The sequence below is a fragment of the Mustela lutreola genome, chromosome 17 (assembly GCF_030435805.1).
Source record: "Mustela lutreola isolate mMusLut2 chromosome 17, mMusLut2.pri, whole genome shotgun sequence".
Taxonomy (NCBI): Eukaryota; Metazoa; Chordata; class Mammalia; order Carnivora; family Mustelidae; genus Mustela; species Mustela lutreola.
The window spans coordinates 46,079,448-46,101,166 of record NC_081306.1 but is presented as its reverse complement, the minus strand read 5'-3'; the positions used below and the strand labels follow the sequence as shown (position 1 = coordinate 46,101,166).

The window sequence follows — 21,719 nt, the reverse complement described above, 5'->3', positions numbered from 1 at the left end:
ATACCCCTCAAGGGTTGATTCAGAATCATTCTGTTGTGGAAGACTGTAATTCCCAAAGTGTCGATGCCTCAACCCAACAAAATGTCTATGAGTTGAGTAACTGTCAAGCCATCAAACAGTCCAAGCCCCGCTCTCTCCTGGCTGACATGCTCAGGTAGCCAACCCATATGCTTCCATCCTTCGTACGCACGCCGCCGTGCCAAACTGCTCCCACTCTTCGCGGGCCGTCTCACAGAACTCTTCCTGAACTTTCTCTGCGCACACTGTCTGATCATCGATTTGCGTGTCAGTTCCTTTTAATTGGATTCCATCCAACCAGAATCACAGCTGCCTCTCTCTATGAAAGAATAAAGTGATTTTTTTCCTCCGACAATGCCAGGGTCCCTACCAGGGAATCAAACTGTCACTCCACTTGCCATTAATTATCCTGAGCTACGCCACTGTTTCCCCTCCTTCATAAAGCCCTGAACCACACTCCGTCCCCCTGTGATTAGCAGCAGTCCCGGGGATGCCTTGCGTCCAATGAGCCAACATGAGTGGAAGATCCCACAGCAGGCGTCGACGACAAGCAATGACAAGAATACTTTACGCATTTAACGAAAAGCAAAATCTCTTACACAAAATAAATGAGCTGTGAGGTTAAAGGCTTCTCTTATCCATTTCGAGGGCAAAAGATCCCTCGACTCCCCATGGCAGTCCTTTGCGCTACCTCAATCCATGAGGTTAAGACAGGTTTCCTGACACCTAAATCTCTTTAGCCACAGTATAAGCCTGTGATCTCTCGTTTCCGTGGCGATGGCAAAGATCTCGCCAGGCTCCTCTGTATGACAATTCCCCCGGCATTTAAAGGCTCCTATTAAATCATCCTTCAGTCCCCGCCTTCTGCATGCTGTATCATACTCTGGAGGGTGACCAGGACGGAAAAAAAGCCTCGAAACAATTTCAAGTGAGACCCGGCTGAAGATATTGAGAATTTTCAGTCTTTAAAAAAATCTCAAGGGCTTCACGTGTGAAAGAGGAAATGAGATTTATTCAATATGACCCCAGAGAGCAAAACAAGAAAGAACCAATGGGTTACACACTTGCAAAAAGACAGACTTTTCAACAGAACGCAAGAACGTCCTTACAGAAAAATGGAGGTCTTCAAAGGAGACCCCACATGCCACAGCAGGCCAGCCCACGTCAGCAGGGTGGGCCAGCCACAACAGAGTACCTGCAAGACCCCGCAAGGAGGCCGGCCAACCGACCTCTAGCTTCTTTCCAACCCCGAGAATGCACAAAACTGATTAAGCATTCCATGTTTAGGCGGCTAGGGTTTTATCACAATGAAGACGCATGAGGCTTTAAGGCAATACATGCTAAGCCGCCCACCACTCACATACACAAGACATATTCACGTCACAGTTCATTACGCAAAGGACTGGAGGGAGGGGTACATTATATAATGTCACTTGCAGGGGGGAATCGGCGAAACTTGGACAAGCTCCCCACTGCTGTGGACGGTAAAACTACGGCTCCCCAAAGATGTCAACTGTCCTGCTTCCTGGAACCTGTGAACGCGTGTGATAGAACAAAGGGGAATTAAAGGTTGTAGGCGGAATTACGGACGCTGGTCAGCAAATCGTAAAACAAGGAGATTATCCCAGAGTGTCCAGGTGGGCCTGAAAGAATCGCAGGGTCCTTAAGTGTTAGAAGACGTGACTACAGGAGTGGGGGAAGGAGAGATGGCCTTGTGAGAAGGGCTCAGTCTTCCATCACTGGGGCTGGAGATGAAGGAAAGGAAAATACACCGAGGAAAGCAAGGGCCTCCAGAAGCCGAAAACCCAGGTGAGACCGTCTCCCCTACAGCCTCCAGAAGCCGAAAACCCAGGTGAGACCGTCTCCCCTACAGCCTCCAGAAGCCGAAAACCCAGGTGAGACCGTCTCCCCTACAGCCTCCAGAAGCCGAAAACCCAGGTGAGACCGTCTCCCCTACAGCCTCCAGAAGAAACGCGGATCTGCCGACACCTCGATTTCAGCCCAGAGAGACTCACGTTGGACTTCTAACCTACAGAACTGCAAGATAATAAATGTGTGTTATTTTAAGCCACTAAATGCATGGTAATTTGTTACAAGAGCAAACAGGAAACAAACAACACCCACCAAAGATCCTGAGATGCCCCTTCATTCCCAGAAAGAACGGGTAACACATGAAGAGCTGGAAATGATAGCCGCTAATGTAAGCTGCCGGGCTAACCTTCGTGTTCCAAGACAAACACAGGCCAGACGGAGTACGAGCAGACCAAGACAAACCGTTCCAACAACCAGCCTTTAGATGGCGTTTCTCATGTCCACGTGATGTACGTGACCCGTGAGAGGCTCCCAACAAATTTTTAGTAATTTTTTTTAATTTTTAGTAATCTAAACTGAAGAGTCAAAGTTCAAAGTTCAAATGGCGTCTCTGGCCTCCTTCACAGCTGGGACAAGACGACCCCGTGGTGCCCAGGACTCGCTGTTACTTAATCGTACCGGAAGATTAAGCCAGCGGATGAACTCGATCCCACCGCCCTGTAATTCGCAAACAGACGGAGAGAGTGTGTGAGACCGAGAACAAGAGCCCCTCAACGATCTGCCTCCTCCCCTTCAAGACGAATCCCTCCAGATGAGGCTGCAGGAGACCGACTTCCACCCTTTTCCCAAAGCGCAGATTCCGCAGACCACTGCGGCTACGTTCCCCGATGCTGGAAAACCTGAGGCAAAGCCCATCTAAATCCATCGCTTCCTCCTTTCACTGTGCTCTGTCCCCTCCTTCCGGCCTCCATGCTCCCCAGGCCAGGACACCGGGGGGCTGCTCCGCCTACTCCCCTAGGGGCTATGGCCCAGCATGGCTCTGCCCCCCAAGCTGAAACGCTGTCAAGCTTCTCCCAGGGGCCACGAACAGAGCTCATCGGGTCAGCTCCTCTCTCGCCCTGTCTGATGCCCACACCCAGGGGGCCGGTGGCTAATGCCACCCAGGAACGCTGGGGCAGCCAGAGCCAGGCAGCCACTCGGCAGCCTCTGCCCGCCCACACCTGCTTCCTCAGGGGCTCGGAATCTTTAAACCTGTTTACACCTGGCCGCGTGCAAGGTCGCAGAACCAGTCTCCCACTGCCACATTCAAAAGCAAAGGCACACTGAACTCCATTTTGATAGAAACCGGAGTCTGTCAGAGAAGAGGGGGAAAAACATGGGAAACAAACCCTCACATCAGATCTGTAGTTGTGGGAGAGGAGGGACGTTCGAAGCAGTGAAACTGTCACACACACATTTAACACTTGAAAACTTGCTTGTCCCAAAGTGCTTTAAATTAGGAATTTCAGGAATGAGAAGTGTCCATCTTATCACTGACAGAAGTCTCTTTTATTTCAAAACTAAAGAAAACTGAACCCCAAGGTCCTCGGGACCAGCAGGAGGTTTTTAGGGATCATTTCCCTGCGGGCTCTGGTAACGGACACGCTCTCTGGCTGTCCGCCGGAGTGCAGCGGCTACGGGTGTGTGCTCTAGGGCCCAACTGCGCACCTCCACCAGCTACGAGAAAATTCCCGAGCCCTCTGTGCCTCCTTCTGCCCACTCACAAACTGGAATGACTACAGCACCTTTTTCTCACAAGGCTGTTAGGATCGGCCAAGCTCTTACACAGAAATGGCTTAGCAGAAGACTCGGCTAGTTTAAGTGAGCTGCCCGCGCCCACATCGGTCCCTTCCAGGAAGTTCTCATGATGATCCCACTGGACACAGGGCATCATCTCTGGTCACTGACCTCCTCAGCTCCAATGCCCAACACCGATCACTCATCTCTCCGTCCTGGCCGCCTACCCTCGCCAGACACAAGCTGCTCAGTGGGAAGGGCTGGGACTCTGTGGTTTGTGATGGAAACAGACTGCATTTCAGGACGCGCTCATTGGGAACACTTTCCTCCAGGGACACCGAGTAACCGAGTGTCCTCGGGCTTTCTTTCCCTTTCCGTGAACTGATGATCCCTAAGGAATCCTTCCACCACAGCACTCCACTGGCCTGTGAATTCTTGTTCCCAACCCAGAACATGTCCTTGATTGCTTTCTGGGTAAGAAACACTGATAGTGTTTCAAGAGCCACCAGCGTCCTCCCAATCTGACCACATAAAACGTGGTCAGCTCTCCAGCCATTTAAAATTCCTCTTTCAGCCACAGCTGAACTACAATGCTCTGAACATTTCTGATAGCATTTTTCGGCTTACGCCTCAAGAGAAATTATGCAAGCCGAAGAATTCACGGACGTTAAATGTAAGCAGGGTAACTTAGGTAGCCAGTAATCTCCTAGGGCAGATCAGACTCCAAATTTAATTTGGCTTCCTCTTTGGAAAACTCTGGAAAGTTTGCCTTTGGAAAACTTAAGCAACACTGGAGGCTAACACCCCTGAAGTTATTAATAGAAGGACATAACATAAACATGTCTCAAGAGCAACACCAAAGACCAGGCTCTGATCCTCCAGAATGAAAGCCGTGTGAAAGGAGCCTGGCATAAAACACACACATGACAAGTGCACAGAACACTCCGAGATGTCGAAATAAAAAAGTTTCAAAATAAAGGGAGGAACACAGCATGATCACAAACTAGAACTCGGCATTAGTAAACAATACTTCCAAAACTCATCTACAGACTTGATGCAATTTCAACCAAAATCCCAGCAGGGTTATTTAGATATACGTAAAAGGACTCTAAAATGCACATGGAAAGGCGAAAGAGCAAAACAGTGAAAATAACGCTGACAAACAATACGCCGGAAGACTCCTACTATTCGATTTTAAGACAACATAAAGCTGCAATAATCAAGACTGTGATTACTGAAGAACAGATAAGCGTAAATCTGTTAGAACAGAACAGGGAAACTTAAAGAGATCCACACACACAGAACAACTAATTCTGACTAACGTACAAAGGCAATTCAATGGAGAAAAGATAGTCTTTTAAAAAAATGATGTGGAAATAACTGAATATCCATACAAAAAAATTAAATTCCATCCATACCTCACACCATATTAAAGTCAACTCAGAATTAATCACACACCTAAATGTAAAATCTAACACTACATGACCTCTATAGAAAAAACCTTTGTGATCTTTGGGTTAGGCAAAGATTTCTTAGCCAAAACACCAGAAGTATAATCTGCATAATAACAACCTGATATTTATACTTCACCAGAATGGAAAACTGCCCTTCAAAGACATTGTTAATGGGAATGCAAAGATACCCATAAGATATAAAAATACAATCATAAATTTGATAAAAGAATTCAGAATACATAAAGAACTCTTAAAACTTAGTAAGAAGAAAAACCACCTTTTTTATTTTTTAGAAGGAGGAAAGAGGGGCACCTGACTGGCTCGGCTGGTTGAATGTCGACTCTTGGTTTCAGTTCACGGGTTGTGGGATGGAGGCCCAAGCAGGGCTCCAGGCTCAGCTGGGAATCTGCTTCGGAGTCTCTGTCGCTGCCCCTCCCTGACTCACAAGCACATGCCCACACTCTTCCACTCTCTCAAATAAATAAATATTTTTTAAAAAATAAAAATTTAAAAATGGACAAAAGATTTGAGCATATGCCTCTCCAAGGAAGATATATGAATGGAAGCACATGAAGAGACAGTCAACATCACTAGTCGTTAGGAAAATGCAAACTTAAACCACAATGAGATTTTACTACATGGCTATTAGAGTGACTAAAAAAATTTTTTTTAATATTTTATTTATTCATTTGTCAGAGAAAGAGAATGAGAGAGAAAGAGCAAAAGCAGGCGGAGGGAGAAGCAGACCCTCCACCGAGCAAGGAACCTGATGCAAGACTTGATCCCAGGACCCCTGGACAATGACCGAGCCCAAGGCAGACACTTCACTGACTGAGCCTCCCAGGTGTCCCTAGAATGACTAAAATTTTTAAAATACTGACCATACCGAATGTTGACAAGAATATGGAGGAACTGGAACTTCCACTCACTGTTGGCAGGAATGTAAAATGATATAAACACATCATAAAACTGGCAATTTCTTATGCATTTAAACATATGTCTGTCATATGACACAGACATTCCATCCCTAGGAATTTTACCTTGAGAAATGGAAGTACAGGTCCATACAAAGACTTGTAGCCAATATTCGTGGCACAGTCATATGTCAATAGTCACAGTTTTATTTACAACGGCAGAAAACTGGAAACAAAAAGAAAACTGGAAACAGAAATGGCCCAAAAGAGATGACTGGGCTAAAGAAACTTCAGTACTTCCGAACAAGACTGTGTCCGACAATAAAAAGGAGACTCTAATGCACGCTATCACAAGATGAGTCTCACAGTAATCACGCGGAGAGTACAGACTGCATGAGATTCCATTTACAGTACATCATTGGCAACGCCACGTGATCTACGTGCGAGAAAACAGATGAGCACAGAGAACAGAAAGGGGCAGGGTGAAGTATTACAAAGGGCCACGAGGAAACTTCTAGGGTGCGAATAGGTTCATGATCCTAACTGTGGGATGCTTTCCTGAGTACATACTACCGCAGAACTGAGCATAGGCCACACCTGACATGGTGACGTTTACTGTGTGTCAATGGCATTTCAGTTTTGTAAGAAGGAATTCAGAAGGGCAAAGTAAAATAAAAGGCAAAACAGAAAGCAGAGGATCTGCTCACGTCCTGTTAGTTTAGAATCACACAGTGGAGCACACGGCAGAGCCCAGGAAGCATGCGCAGCTACGGCACCAGGGAGGGGAACCACCCTGCACGGGGTACGGCCGAGTGTGACCTGGCCCCGGAAAGCCGATCAGCGCCGACGCCTGAGCTACAGCCAGACCAGTGAGACCCACAAGTAAAACTGCTTAGAAATTCCACGTTTACTTTTGGTTTCTTTTTCAGTCAGACTTGTCGCATCACATCTCATTTCGTGTGTACTATTTCATGACGATTATGTTGTATTTTAACTATAGAACACCACATACTACCTACAAACGTACACACTGGAGATGGTCATTTCCTCAGGACAATAATCTCGTCATGGGATTTCACCAAAGACTGGTTTTATTTTGTTCTGTACATAGAAAAATTGTAGAACTCAAAGTAAAGAACCAAGATAATAATGTGACTGGTTTTTTTTTTCTCCTTTATTTTTACAAGACTAGAAATTAATTATGAAAAACTTGTTACAAAGGATGTGGACATGCTTGTACAAATGGATTTAAAGCAAGTGTCTTCACACTCAGAAGGCTTTAAATTTATTTTATACTAATATATTACAGGCTTAACATTGATAAATCCCAACAACCACAAATAAACAGTCTATCTCTAATAATTCTCATTTTTTTACACAATAAAAAGTAATTTATACCATTAATCACAACGTTGAAGGAACTCTGGAAAGAAGTACACTCAATAAGACCCCATCATTCCACTATTCCTCTAAACCAAATAAAAATCATAAAACACTTGCCCTTTCCTCTTCTTCTCTGATTTTAACATGCTATGAAGCCTTCCTTCGGCAAGCTCATTTTTAAGCCACTATTTTCACGTTAACCGAATGGCGGGCGGCGGGGGATGGGGATACAAGCAGTCAAGGCGCTGGGACGGAATCACAAAACTAAGGGGTCCCTCTTCCGTCTGTGCTAAATGTATTTCAGCATGAAATACACAAGAAAACCTCAACCTCACTTCGTTTTTATTTTTCAACCTCACTTTAAATACTGATTTTTACCTGTTCATTAAATGACTCATGGTGTCTGCGACCATGCCATTTTGGTGTTAAGGAACAAAGAAACAGCCGAAATTGGTCAAAAGAAAGAAGGAAAGAATAAAAGTCACATAACACGCGAAAGAAACCGCTAAGAACTGTACCTGGCATCGAGGCCAGCCCTGACCATCACAGCCTCTCCTACCCAACCAGCCCGGTCTCACTGTGAGACCCAAGACTTGCCGTGGAACAACTTCTCTGCGCTCTGTGGTTCAGGACAGACATTACCCACGCCTGTTCTTGGCAGCATTTCCCCCAAACCTCTGTTTCAACAACCAGATAAAAAATCTGACCAGAGCAATGAAGATGTCAACGTAACAGATTAAATGTTCACTGTCAGAATCAAGCTACCTTCTTAAAAGATAAGGCAAAGCTTCTTAAAAAGGACTTTCAGCTAAGGAGTGTAATTTGGAAGTTTAGATTTTTGTCTCCTGTGTATACAATAGGACATGACCAGGAACTCACACTCCCTAATTTCAGGTTTTGTATAAAAATCTGTTATCATGACGAGCACCAAGTACAAAATCATTTAATCATTATATTGTTCACCTGAAACAAACGTAACACTGTATGTTAATTATACTTTGATTAAAAAAACAGAGCTACGGCTGCTCTAACTTATGGAGTAACCATAAAGCCCCGGACCAAAGACATGACCTCGCATCTAGCTCCCACACCCGCTGATTCCTTGAAAGAGTATTATGGTGGCGGCCAGTCTGCTGCACCCCAAAGAGCCCAGCCACAAGCCTCCATCTCAGTTTCTTTAATTGCCGAATACATTTTATCGCTAGAGCATACAACCAGTAACAAGCTTCACTGTAACAGTGGGCGTTTTAATTGCTTCTGGAAAACTCGCCAACCGCCTGTGGTACAGAGCTTCAGAAGGATGCCCCGGCGGGAGCTCATCGAGATCTCGGCTCTGACAAGCCGCAGCCCTCGCCGTGATACTCACTAGCAAGCTGCATATGAGGTATGTAAAAGGATGAATTTAGAAATTACTTATGGGAATTAAGGGACTTATTTAATATGACTTCGCTTTGGATCCCCCACAATGTGGAGGGCTGGCCTTCAAGAAGGCCAAGTCCCCCAGCTGGAAACTCAGAATCACCTTTGTCTAAGCCATTCCACATCACTTCATACTGGGGTTTATTTAGCTGACTTGAAAAAGTTTTGGCATTTTTTTAAAGAAAATTCTAAAGGGAGCAAACCAGTAAGAGGAGCAAGCATTTAGTGTGACGCTCTTGAGACCATGAGTGAAAAATTTCATCAGTGGAAACGGCTCAAAAGGTACCAGTAAAGTTTTCTAAGAAACAGGACAGCACTTTGCCGCATTTCTAACTCCTCCAAACTCTACACTTAATCAAGTTTGGAGTTCTGGTTTATTTTATTCAAAGGACAAAATCCTCATAGTGAAAAGAGTCAACAGAAGGAAAAATCTCTGGTTTTTCCCTTTCCATCTGAGTCAGCACGGGCCTGCAGCAGACGCAGAGAACAAGAGTGCCTCCTCTCTGCACTGGTGAGCGCTGGGATGGATGGTTTCAGAAATACGCTGCTTTTTAAGGAAACACAAATGCCTCTGATTCACCATCATTAGGACGACTCTCACGGGTGAAAAATTCTCCAACCTACCAGAATGGCCCTGTGAGCCTTACGCAACACTGAGAATGAGAAGCTACGATAAAAACACCGTGGAGGGAAAATTTCTGGTCGTACTGAGGAACACCTTAACAAGCCACGGTTACACTCTGCTGGGCTAACTCACTCCTCTGATGCCGAATTTTACTCCATGGGGACAGCACGACACATGGCACCCGCATGAAGCCCCTGCCTGTGAGTCAGACCAATGAGTTTTAAGTCGACCTGCGTGTCTGACCCTGTTCTTAAAAAAGGCACAAAGAGCCTCAATTTCACTGGCTTGAATGGCACCAGAGAGGGAGAAAGGAGGTTTCTACCCTTCTCTGCTCTGCCTTTAGGCCAGGGCTTCCAAGGCAGGCTCTACCTGGCCACTAGGCGACCCTGTACAATCCCACTAAGTCTGTTCGGTGCGGTTATCTCCACAGCAAGTGAGCTTGGCGACGTGGTCCTAACCCGCCGCACGCAAACACCCAGTCGGGCAGCAAGGGCATCGGCCGCACCATCGGGGTATCTGGGCTACTTTTGGTGGCTCTGATAAACAAGCACGTATCACCCCTCCCTCAGCTTCGACAAAAATGTGCCTCTCTTAGCAGTAAATGGAAGGAACTCACTGTGGGGCTGGCTGTATGTCGGAGAGCCCATCTTCTGGTAGTGTTCTCAGGAAACGACCGAATCCCACAACCTTCAAACACACCCGCGACATAAAGGGTCCTAAATCAAAATTCAATCTTAAAACACACACAAACACACACAGACACACACACCCAAAAAATCAGGTTTTCATTATCATATACTATTTATTCTTTCCTTCTACATACTTCACAGGAAGAAAAGGATGGAAACTGTAACCACGTGACGGGATCCTAGCTCGGACGGGACAGACCTTCCTCGTAACACAGACGGTGTGCGAGCCCGGGCTGAACTACTCCCAATCCTGCAGACGCGGCCGCCGGCACACAGCAAGATGGGTGCGGCCATCTCCGCGCCCGACAGAAGCTACTGCCGGCTCCTCCTGAGACACAGCTCCAGCTTCACGACAGCCACTAGCCCCTGCAGGGCGGGGGAGGTCTGGTCACCAACACCCTCCCACGTCTGAACTCCGGAATCCCACAGTCGGATTCTTTCCCGATGCGTCTGAATGACCGCCGGTGTCTTTTCGTTTCTAGCAGTCATCCATAAAAAGAGGAGAAAATCTCAAAACTATTTTTTCTTTCAGTCACCCATAAAAAAGAGTTTAGGAGAAACTAATCAATCTGAGGCCATGGGATATTTTTTCTGCTTGGGTTTCTGCAGACACTAACAAAGCAGCAGTAGGAGACAGGGCTAAGCTAACATCAGTGCCCTCTCTGAGCCACTCAGACCTAACTTGAGCAAACCCGGCTTTCAGGAAGGGATTCAAAGGCTCAAACATGTCACTCAGAACTCATTCTCGGAGTCCCCTTCTGGAACCTGAGAGACAACCTCCAAAGCAAAGACCCAGAGATCGAGGCTCTGCAGTCACATCCCAACACCAACGGAGTCTCTAACCAGTTTGTTTTCGACAAAACCATACATGTGGACAGCTGTAGACAGGAAGAAGTACAGAAGGGCTTTGAGACTCGGTCTACAAGCCGGACATATACTAGATAGAAACAGGGTTTAAATGTACCAAGTAAAGAAAGTTAGTGTTATCAGGCACATATTTCGGTTAAAAAATTGTTTTTCACAAACTGTAGGTATCATGTCCTCCCACCGAGTGGATTCTGTCTGGTGGACAGTCAGGACAAGATCTGGAATTTAATCCCACTGGGGCTGGGGCTTGGTCTGCTTTGTTCACAAATGCATGCAGAAACCAGTACCAGGCATACTGCGGGCATGCAAACACTGTGTTCCTGCATATATCGAATGCAGATTTCTTTAATCCTCACAGTCACCTAGATGAAGAAACCAAAAATGAAGATATTTAAGCAGACTGCCCCAGGTCACACAACTGGCAAGTGGCAGCATGACTTTTCTTACACCTGTTTGTCCTGAGAGTAGATCCCTGTAATATTGGTTATTAAAACCAACAGGCTTACTGCATGGTTGACTCAAGCAATCCTTTATTAAGGGCTTATCCAAAATTCCGTGTTGAGCTAGATACTGTGAAAGTGGTATCTATCTCTACGAACTATTATGAATTATAAAACCAGCCAAAGAGGGCAAACTGACTAAAGTTTGCATTTATAAAAGCTTACTAAAGGGGCAAATTTGTATAAGAAACGTGCAGATGAGGTCCAATCACTGACACAAAGAAGGAACACACTGCTGATCTCTTACTTTGCTGGAAACCATAAAGTCTGGTATTAACAGTTAAGGTAACTAAGAAACAGAACAAAACAACCAGTTTAAAAACAAAATCGCTTTAAGATATGATACCTGACCCTATCTGAGAGTCAAGGAGCAATGCACATGTTCCCTATCAAGAAAAAGCCCAAGGAAATGAAAAACTTCCAGGAAAGAAGTAGTGCAAAGCCTCCAGAACTGACCTCCCTGTACCTTTTATGCTGGTTTCCTGGGAACATACCAGCCTTTGTGTACTGCTCGGAGCAGAAACTTGCACGGTCTTTTTTCCCTTCCACTAGGAGAGATCGTGTAACCAAACGAGGTGAAGTGTCATCTCATCACACAATACCACACGAACAGCTGTGAGCTCCTGGTTAGAGGACAGCAGCTCAATTCAGCGGCACACCTGCAATTATTTAATGTCTCGTTAAGCTTGTCTCCATTTAATAAATTACTTGTTAATCACAAAGAGAAAGGGAAGAAAAGACGGAAGCCACAACTGAGCACCGGAGACAAGAGCAGGAATTAACCAACAAGGATCAAGAAAACTGGCAAACGGTTTGGGGAACAACAAGGGAGCTGAGCCACACAGATTCAGGGATTCTCCATGACAGGTTTTTTGTTAGCTTCTGCTCAGGTGCTGAGGCGGGGGGCGGAGGGTGCAGAAAGTTAGCCACAGGAGGGGCCAAGGCTAACCTGTCCCATATCCTACCCTCACTGGGCTCACCAAGTCCCTCCCGGAACTCATTCGCCAGGCAGGGCTGAAAGGCAAGGACCGAGTTCTCACTGTTCCAGGAGACTGCAAAAGCTGCAGGATTATCAATTCCCCTTTTCACTTAATAAACGAATAGACACTTCCCCAGCCTCCCGACACGCGGCCAGCTTTCATCTGCCCAGGAAACCAGAATAGGATGCGTCAGGACAATACACATCTAGAGGCAATATCAAAATCTCATTTTCACCAACAGCTTCGGCCATTCCCCCCACAAGCAATTTCCCGAAATTCACCCAAAATAAATGTATTTCTCTTCTAGCTCTACCTCTCTTCCCGACAGCCCCCTGGTAAAACAAAATTGCCAGGAGGAAGAAAACAAAAGGAAAAGGCAGAGAGGGGAGGGGTTAAGTGGAGGAACGTCCGTAATACACTGTTACCCGCTAGAATGTGCTCCCCCCAAATTTTCACGTTGGAGCCCTAACTCCTCTAAGTGCTTCGGAACATGACCATATTTGGAGATCAGGTCTTTAAGGAGGCAAGTGAGTTAAAATGAATTCTTTAGGTTGGACGTTAATACTACCATTGACTCGAACAACACGGATTTGAACTGTGAAGGTCCACTTAAATACAGTACTGTAAATGTATTTTCCTTATCATTTTCTTTTATTTTTTAAATTAATTTCTTTATAGTAGGCTCCACACCCAACACAGGACTCGAACTCACAACCCCAAGATCAAGAGTCACTTGATGTTCTCCTGAGGGGCCCAGCCAGGTGCCCCTATGACCTTCTCAATAACAATTTATTTTCTCCAGCTTACTGTGCCGTAAGAATACAGCACACCATACATATAACATACAAAGTGTGTGTCGATCGACTGTGCTACCAGCAAGGCTGCCAGTCAACAGTAGGCTATGCGCTGTGAAGTTCTGGAGGGAGTCAAAGTTATACACAGACTTCTCACTATGCGGAGGGTCAGCACCGCTAACCCCTGTGTGGTTCAAGGGGCCCCTGTAACTGGAGTCCTTTTAAGAAGAGGGCATGGGGACTCCGCACGCACATAAAGAGAAGACCATGTGAGGACACGGCGAGAAGACCGCCTACCTTCAAGCCAAGGAGACTGGCCTCAGGGGGAACAACCCCAACAACATCTTGATCTGGGACTTCCAGCCTCCAGACCGTGAGGTAGTAAATTTATTTTAAGCCACCCAGTCTCTGGAACTGTGGTGTGGTGGCACTGGCCAACTAAAACAGCCACGAATCAGACCAGGAACTCCGAGGAAGTAAGGACCTTCCCGTGAACAGGCCCATTCTAAATTCTTCAGCTGGATGCCCACCTGGATACAAATAAGACGACCAACAAGTTGTTGGTGTTTATCCCTTGCTCGCTGGACCACCCTGGTGAGCTGGCGGAAATGGACTTCCATTCTTCCCACAGAGCAACTTCTGAAGCCTGACACGAGGCCAAGAGACACTCGACTCAAATCACAAAGGGAGCCAGATGTTGATGCTGACTGTCCACACACGCATTCAGTTGTGAGGCACCTACTATTTGCAGGAGAAATGAGGAAAAATTAAGATCTGGGACCAGCTCCTACTAGAAGTAATAGGCAGTATTGGTACGAGTACTAACGATGTAATCGGGCTGAATTGAGATAGGCACAAAGACCTCCGGAAGCATCTTGTCCGGAAGGTCTAACACGTAAATTCCTAAGTCGGAGAAGACAAATGAAAAGAGGAAGGCATTTCGGGCTCAGAAAATGTAAAAGCGACGGGACAGGGACAGAAATGTAAGAGCGGGAATGAGAGAGCCAGAAGTGAGAATATTAAAATAGTCCATCTCTAACGCTTACGAAGTACATGATCTTGGACAAATGACAAAAGTCTCTGACACTGAATGTAATATATAAGATAATGCTTGTCAAACACCTAGAACTGCCCCTACCAATGTCCCATAGGAACCCTATGGCTTTGTTTGTACCAGAAATGGCAGACAGTTCTATGGGCCGGACCACAGGGACGAGCAAGCCAAAAAATGAGGTTTAAACAGCATTTTGGAGGCAGACTATGAGGAGCCTCATACGGCATACTAAGGACTTTCGAAGACAATATATCCTATGGACAACAGGACAGCCTTGAGGGTTTTGGTTTTTTTTTTTTTTTTTTACTTCAGCTGGAACACACAGAGTCTGGGATTTCTTTCTTTCTCGTTTTTTTGTTTGTTTGTTTGTTTTTTAAGATTATTCATTTATTTAATTGACAGAGAGATCACAAGCAGGCAGAGAGGCAGGCAGAGAGAGAGGGAAGCAGGCTCCCCACAAGCAGAGAGCCCGATGCGGGGTTCGATCCCAGGACCCTGAGATCATGACCTGAGCCAAAGGCAGAGGCTTTAATCCACTGAGCCACCCAGGCGCCCTAGAGTCTGGGATTTCTGAAAGAAGTCTCTAGGGGCGGTGCTGGACTGAACACTCGGAGGAGAGAGAATGACGTCAGGGTGACGAGGCCGTGAAGGGGCTGGGGCAGGAGACAAGGACACAGAAAGGCGAGAACAGAGTCCGGGTGCGCCTCAGAAGTACAACAGCCAGAACACAGTCACCTCCCCAGCACGCAACTTGTTTCAGAAAGAAAATGACAAAGAATTTAATTAAGTTGGCTAGACACTCTAACACTGTCCTACGTAATTAACTAATTTATATTCTAACGCATTTACATACATGCATGCAAAATTTTAAAAAAGAGCTAGCAAAACACAGCAAACAGACCAGCACTGCTGACCGATGAACACTCTCTATAAAGCGCTGAACAACTGTAAAGAGCTTTTATTCTTAGCATTTAACATCTCTGATATTTACTGACGCTCACAGCTCCTCTTCCCTGGGAGCTCTGTTCCTGTTTAAGCGGACGGTATTAGCATTCGTCCTTCCCCCGACCAAACCAGCACATGAGAGCAAACCGTGTCCTCCGACTCTTCAACCCGTTGCTATTTTCATACCTCACCTACTCTAAAAGTATAATGATCAGCTCTAAATCTAGGCTTGAAGGCCGGGTACTAAAGGCCAGTACAACATTTACATTTCTCCCAGGCTGGGGCACGGAAATTCAGTGACAAATCAATTTTTTTTTTCCTTTTACAGACCAGTGGACATGCAGTCTTTGGAGAAAAAGCAATACAGGTGAGCAGACCCAGAAGCAGATGCTGGGAATATCCTTGCAGGACTCATTTTCATAACCCTGGCGATTTTTAAAGCATTGATCAAGTCGATAAAGCAGACACGGTCAAGTGACGGGGGCTGTTGAACAGGTTGAGAGAGGCCGCTGGCCACACACTGCCATGGCTGTTTGCTGGCCGAAGTCAGGCCACCCCCCGGGCCTGCAAAGCAGCAGCAGACCACAGATCAAAGTTACTCGGGAGTTCTGCGCCAGCGTAATGGTCCCCACCTTTGCACACAGCGTTTTGCGCCAGCGTAATGGTCCCCACCTTTGCACACACCCACAGAAACACATCTACCCTCCACACGGCCATCCACACGGCTGGCCAACCCAGGCTTCCTTCTAGCCTGAGGCCCTAGAAGACCATGACCTAGACCCAGGGACGCTTGGGAACTGGTCCAGGCTCCTGTTTGGCTCACACTCTCTTCTTAGAGAGAGGCTCCTTGCTGGTACCCACCCTTGCCGTCAAGAGACCAGGGAAAACCTGTGCAGGGTCAGACCCCAAGTCCAGCAGCAAGCAGCTGAGCCCCAGATACGCTATCTGACCCTCCATTTCCTCAGCTATGACCTGAGGATAAGAATACCTCAAAGCTATTGTGTGAGATCTCACTGAGGTAAAATGAAATATGTAAATTTCCCAGACTGCAAAATACTACAGAAATGTCCATTACCGCCTGGCACTCGCCGAGCGCTAGGACACGGGCTGCATGAATGCCATCTCCACGAGGGCGCTAAATTCCTCCCAAGGCCAGGGATCTGATCAACAAGTCACATTCCACACGATCCCCCACGGTCTCTGCCATCCTTGCTCTTTGCTGCTTTAGCCGCTACTGGCCGGCAACTCCGGAGCCAGGCCCGCGCTAAGCACTCCCCGATGCTTCCACATGTCCTCCTCACGACCTGCTCGGGGACACGGGCACCCTCACTCTGCCCCTTTTATAAATGGGGAGAGGGAAGCACAAACAAGTTAAGTGACACGTTCAAGGTGACACAGTCAGCAGTGGCAAGGAAGGAAGGAGTCTGAACCCAGGAGGTCTCATCCTAGAGCCAGAGCCCTTAACTTAACGGGGAGGCCGGCCCTGTGCACACAAAGCTTTGAGGCAAGTCTCCGCCAGGGAGAAGCACCTCTGGCTCTACGTTCTAGCACTTGACTCCAAGAACCAATTAACAACAAAACGACAGCATGACGCTCTAGAAAAAGAAAAAAAATTACAGCTACTCATTCCCTCAATTAGCATGTGATGCAGAGAAGGGGGAAATCACCAAATATTTAATGTGCTTGAAACCTAGTCTATGAAAAATTCAGTCATTTGAAACCACTTTTATAACTGGAAGTAAATCTTAAGAAATATAAACTCGAGGCAAGGTTTTCACTTCAATAACCCTTCTAGTTAATAATTGATACTAGTAAAAGAAGAAAAACGGAGGACAGGCTCTAAATTGTATGCCCCAACAATGGAGGCTCGTCAGAGGCTCAGAAGAATCGCCCAGATCTGCCAGATCCAGAACATGCCCAGAGGCAGCTAAGAGGCATGAGTTGAACCTTTGTCCTTCTCTGGGGTCATATACCTATGACAAGCCCCAGAAGTCCGGGAAACCTGGACTTAACCAAACCATCTAACACAATTAACAGAGCTCATGATGGCATAAGAAAAACAAAACAGTAAATCTTTGCAATTTTTCTGACTCTGAAAGTATTGCAAAATAGACAGTTTATTTTAAAACAGACAAAAACAAGAACGCAATACAAAAACAAGCAAGGGATACGACCGGACGGTTCACAGACATCCTGGATATAGTAAAAGATGCTCAACATTACTCATACAGAAATGCAAACCGAAAGCACTTTTAGATAGAACTTTCTCTTATCAGATTGGAAAAAATTCAACAGTTTAACCACAAAACATGTTGACAAGGCTGAGGGGAAATCCCTGCTCTTATATATTGGTATAACCAATAAAATTGGTACAAAGGATATTAGCAATAACTATCAAAATTTGGTAGAGAGGACGCTGGCAACAACTATCAAAATGACAAAGGCACGTACACTCGGACTAACAATTTCACTGCTAAGAGTTTATCCTACAGGCGTATAAATACCCGTGGATGAAGTGCCATGTAATCAAAATCATCCAATGCAGCATCACTTGTAATAGCAAAGGACTAAAAATAACCCAAGGTCAGAACCGCTTAAATAAATAACACAACCATATTAGTACAGCCATACAACGAAATATTGTGCAGCTTTAACGAGAATTAGGAAGCTCTCTCTATACTGAGGGAACGATCTCCAAGATATACAGATAAATTACAAAAAAGAAAAATGCAGAGCCATGTTTATGGTATTTTCTGTATAATATACATACAAATATATTTCTGTTTGCTTTGAGAAATTATGGAGGATACACAAGAAACTAATAAAGGGGTTATGAGAAGCTGAAGAATGGGGAATTTGGGGTCTAGGGATGGGAGTGAGAATCTCTCCATATGATTTTATACGGTTTTGACCTCTGAATCATATCCCCGACTCAAAAAATAAACAAAAAAAGAAAAAGAAACCAATAAAAACACCCATCAACCCCACAACTGATAGAGTCGATCTGGATTTACCTCTGTTGTGGATTATATGATTGACGGATTATCAGGGACCATTCTCCAAATTCTACTTCTATTGCTTCCTACCTACAACATGCCTCATACCTCATATGACCTTACGAGATGCACATAAATTTAATCCTAGCCAACAGAGTACTATCAAAAGCAGAAAAATATAAATGTGGAAAAGTAAATATAAAAAACCTAACATGGTCAAAGTCACCTACAATATCGGGGAATCTATCTTACCTCCTGTGTTCTGTGATCTGTGCCACTCTGCCTCCTACCACATACCTACCCCAAATCCTAACTTCCCCCTTCCCAAGCACAGACAGTAGAAACTTAAGCATTTTTTAGCAATTAAAAACTCAAAACTTATTTAGAAACAAATTCAAGCCCCAAATCACCAATTAAAATCTCAAAATATAATCTGTAACAACCAGTGGTTCTGGCTGTCTTGAGTGTGAAAATTCAACATGTTGGCAGGTGCTGATCAGAACTGACCCAGCAGAAGCAGTATTTTATCCCACATTCTCTCCAGGGGGATCTCACACGCCTCCCTGCACTCACCCCCAGTCTGGGTGTGCTGTGAGGCCATTACGGTGCACAGGGCGTGTGTGCACCTTACAGGAGGGTAGCCAGACGGAGGAGGGCAGTGTACGACATCACGGATTCTACCAAGAAAGGGCCTCCAAGTTCACAGATTATACCATCGGATGGTAGAAAGGCTTCCAGTCCTTTCTCAAAAACCCTCTGGGAGACAAGTCATCAAAGCCAAGCTCACTTAAGTGCTATCTAGGGAAAATTATCTGCTCTTCTAGTAGATCAATACATAGCTAATAAGGTCAGAGACCAGAAATGAACAATCAATAAAATGGAGAAGCCACTGTAACCTGCCACTGCTTTTACCCACATCCTTTGCCCCCACCTAGACAAGGTGTTCACAGAAAGAAGGGAACAACTAGCTGGGTTGACTGATTTCTTACACACACACAAACTTGCACACATACCTCACTTCACTGTGTTTAAGACGATGGGACTACAATTAAGACATTCCTTAATCACACTAGGAGGACCACAACCCATCACCCAGGGAGAAAACCTTGCCCTGGACAGCTCACCAGGTTTCCACTAGTTCACCCAAAGTCAAAGCTCAGAACTAGGGAAACAAAAGGCTTCGGAAAGTGACATCCTGCTCTCCCTCCCCTTCCTCCTCAGGGGTGTCTCCGCGTCCTCATCAGCAGCCCCGATCCAGGAGGAGCCCCTTTAAACTGCCGCACGGTCACGGCACGTCTGATCCACTTGAGGAGGTGAGGGGAACGCTGCACGCTGAGGCAGCTACGGAAAGTCCCCATGACACCTCGTGAATTTTTGAAGCTGTCTCATAAATCAGTTCAACCGAGATCACTTAACTCGATCTTGTTACCAACCCTGCTGCCACCGCGGACAGGATCTGAAGCCGTAATTCTATAATGTGAAAGGAACGGGGGAGAGCAGAAGGGACGCTTCCACAAAAGCTGGGGGTGGAGAGCGGCCGGCGCCAATGCTGGAGGTCCTGCATATACAGTCTGGGATGCCCAGGAAGTCGAAGGAGAGAGGGAGCGGATCTGCGAGTTAAGAAAACGCTTTGCTGCAGAACATTCTCGTTTCTTTCACTTGCGCCGAAGGTCTACAGCTGAGACGCTCTGAGAAAGGCTTGGAGCAGCCCTCGCAGCAAACCTAGCGGACTGAGCCCACCGCTGGCGGCACCCAGCGCAGTGGATGCGGCACAGAGGCCACTCTTTTTCTTAAGGACTGCTTAGAGAGGCAACGCTACCGAGGAGAGAAAAGTCTGCCTCTGCCGTTCAGTCCCTTTCCCTGGCAAAGAAGAACACGAGATCCTCATCCTAAAGTGGCAATTCTCAGAGTGGGGTTCCTGGATCGCCAGCTGTAGCCTCACAGGCAACATGTAAAGCAAATTCTTGCCCCCTCCACCACCCCCTTTTCACACACACACACACACACACACACACACACACACACAGAATTAGAAACCCTTGATGAGGTCTAGCAATCTGCATTTTAATAAGCCCTCCAGGGAATTCTAATGCGAAATGGAAGTTTGAGAATCAGTGTCAAGTAGTTTCTGCCTATACAAATACGCTACGCCCCCCTCCCCTACCCCTCGGAAATCAGACAGCTGATTAAAGAAAACTCAACAATTTTAGATGTTTGGAAAGAAAAGTCCACGTGTAACCATGAGCAGGGTTTTCGGGTAGTGTTAATTAACTACACACACCACCTGGTTCACTCACAGCACAGACATACACACTTTACCAACGACAATGCAAAAATCATGGGGCGCTTGGGTGGCGCAGTCATTAAGCATCTGACTCTGGCACAGGTCATGCTCCCAGGGTCCTAGATGGAGCCTGGCATGGGGCTGCGTGCTGGGAGGGAAGCCGGCTTCTCCCTCTCCCGCTCCCCCTGCTGTTCCCTCGCTCACTGTGTCTCTCTCTGTCAAATAAATAAATAAAATCTTTTACCAAAAAAAGAAAGAAAGAAAGAAAATGCAAAAATCAGGCTAACAGCTAAAACAGTAGGGAAAAAAATCTTTTTTTACAAACTGGAACACATTAGGAAATTAATGGCACAGGAAGTGACAAGAAGGTCAGACTCCCTGGGCAGAATGGAGGTCATTTTGCATTCAGCTCCAGCTGAAATGACTAAAAGATATTCAAGAAAGTCTTTATTCCCTCTGGACATGGTTAGGCAGCCTTGAGAATTCCAGATCATCTGCTAGTATTTCTTTAAAAAAAAAAAAAAAAAAAAAAAACCCACACATTTAGATATGCAGGTAAGGACACTCAGAGTGTTTAAGGAGGAAGGGCATTTTCACATGCTGCCCTCAATGACATGTCAACAATGAGCCGGACTACCCCGATGTTATTCTGAAAAAAATCCTATACCTATCGAGAAAAAGTCTGTACCCTACCTGGTGTCTGTTCTGGAGGGAAAGAAGCCCAGCACAGACCCCACTGGCCGCTGTTAAACAGGCTGGCATAACTAGGGAAACCAGCCTGAGGAAGGGCTCTCCGTTTCTTGGCCTCTCCTGGAGAGGGGTGACCCAGCCAAAGAGGAGAGACCAGAGGGCCTCCTGGGCCTTTGCGGCTGCCAGTGACACATACAGGTCCATGGAGACTTTCAGAAGCTTCAAGTCTCTGTCTTTGGAGGAAAACTAAACGTGCCCGTGGGACTGGAGAACACGCATGAGCAGAGGCAAACTCACACCCGTGCCCTGACAGACGTGTCTGTCCAGAACTAGCCGCAGATCTGTTCTGACGTCAGGCCCAGCAGCTTTAAGAACTGTTGCTGGCTTGGTAATAACACATTTTTATCAAGGGCCCAAAAGGCAAAATGCCAGAAGGGGTCTCTTCCTATCGGGTTTTATGTTTTGTTCTGTTTTGGAGAGAGAGCCTGAGAGCAAGCGGGGTGGGGCCAGAGGGGGAGA

General features: G+C 46.1%; 1 protein-coding gene across 6 annotated transcripts in view; it reads right to left on the bottom strand.

Moving 5' to 3' along the window:
* The window catches only part of AUTS2 (activator of transcription and developmental regulator AUTS2), a 1,064,120-nt gene that overhangs the window by 956,066 nt on the left and 86,335 nt on the right, over positions 1-21,719 (bottom strand). The window lies entirely within an intron of this gene.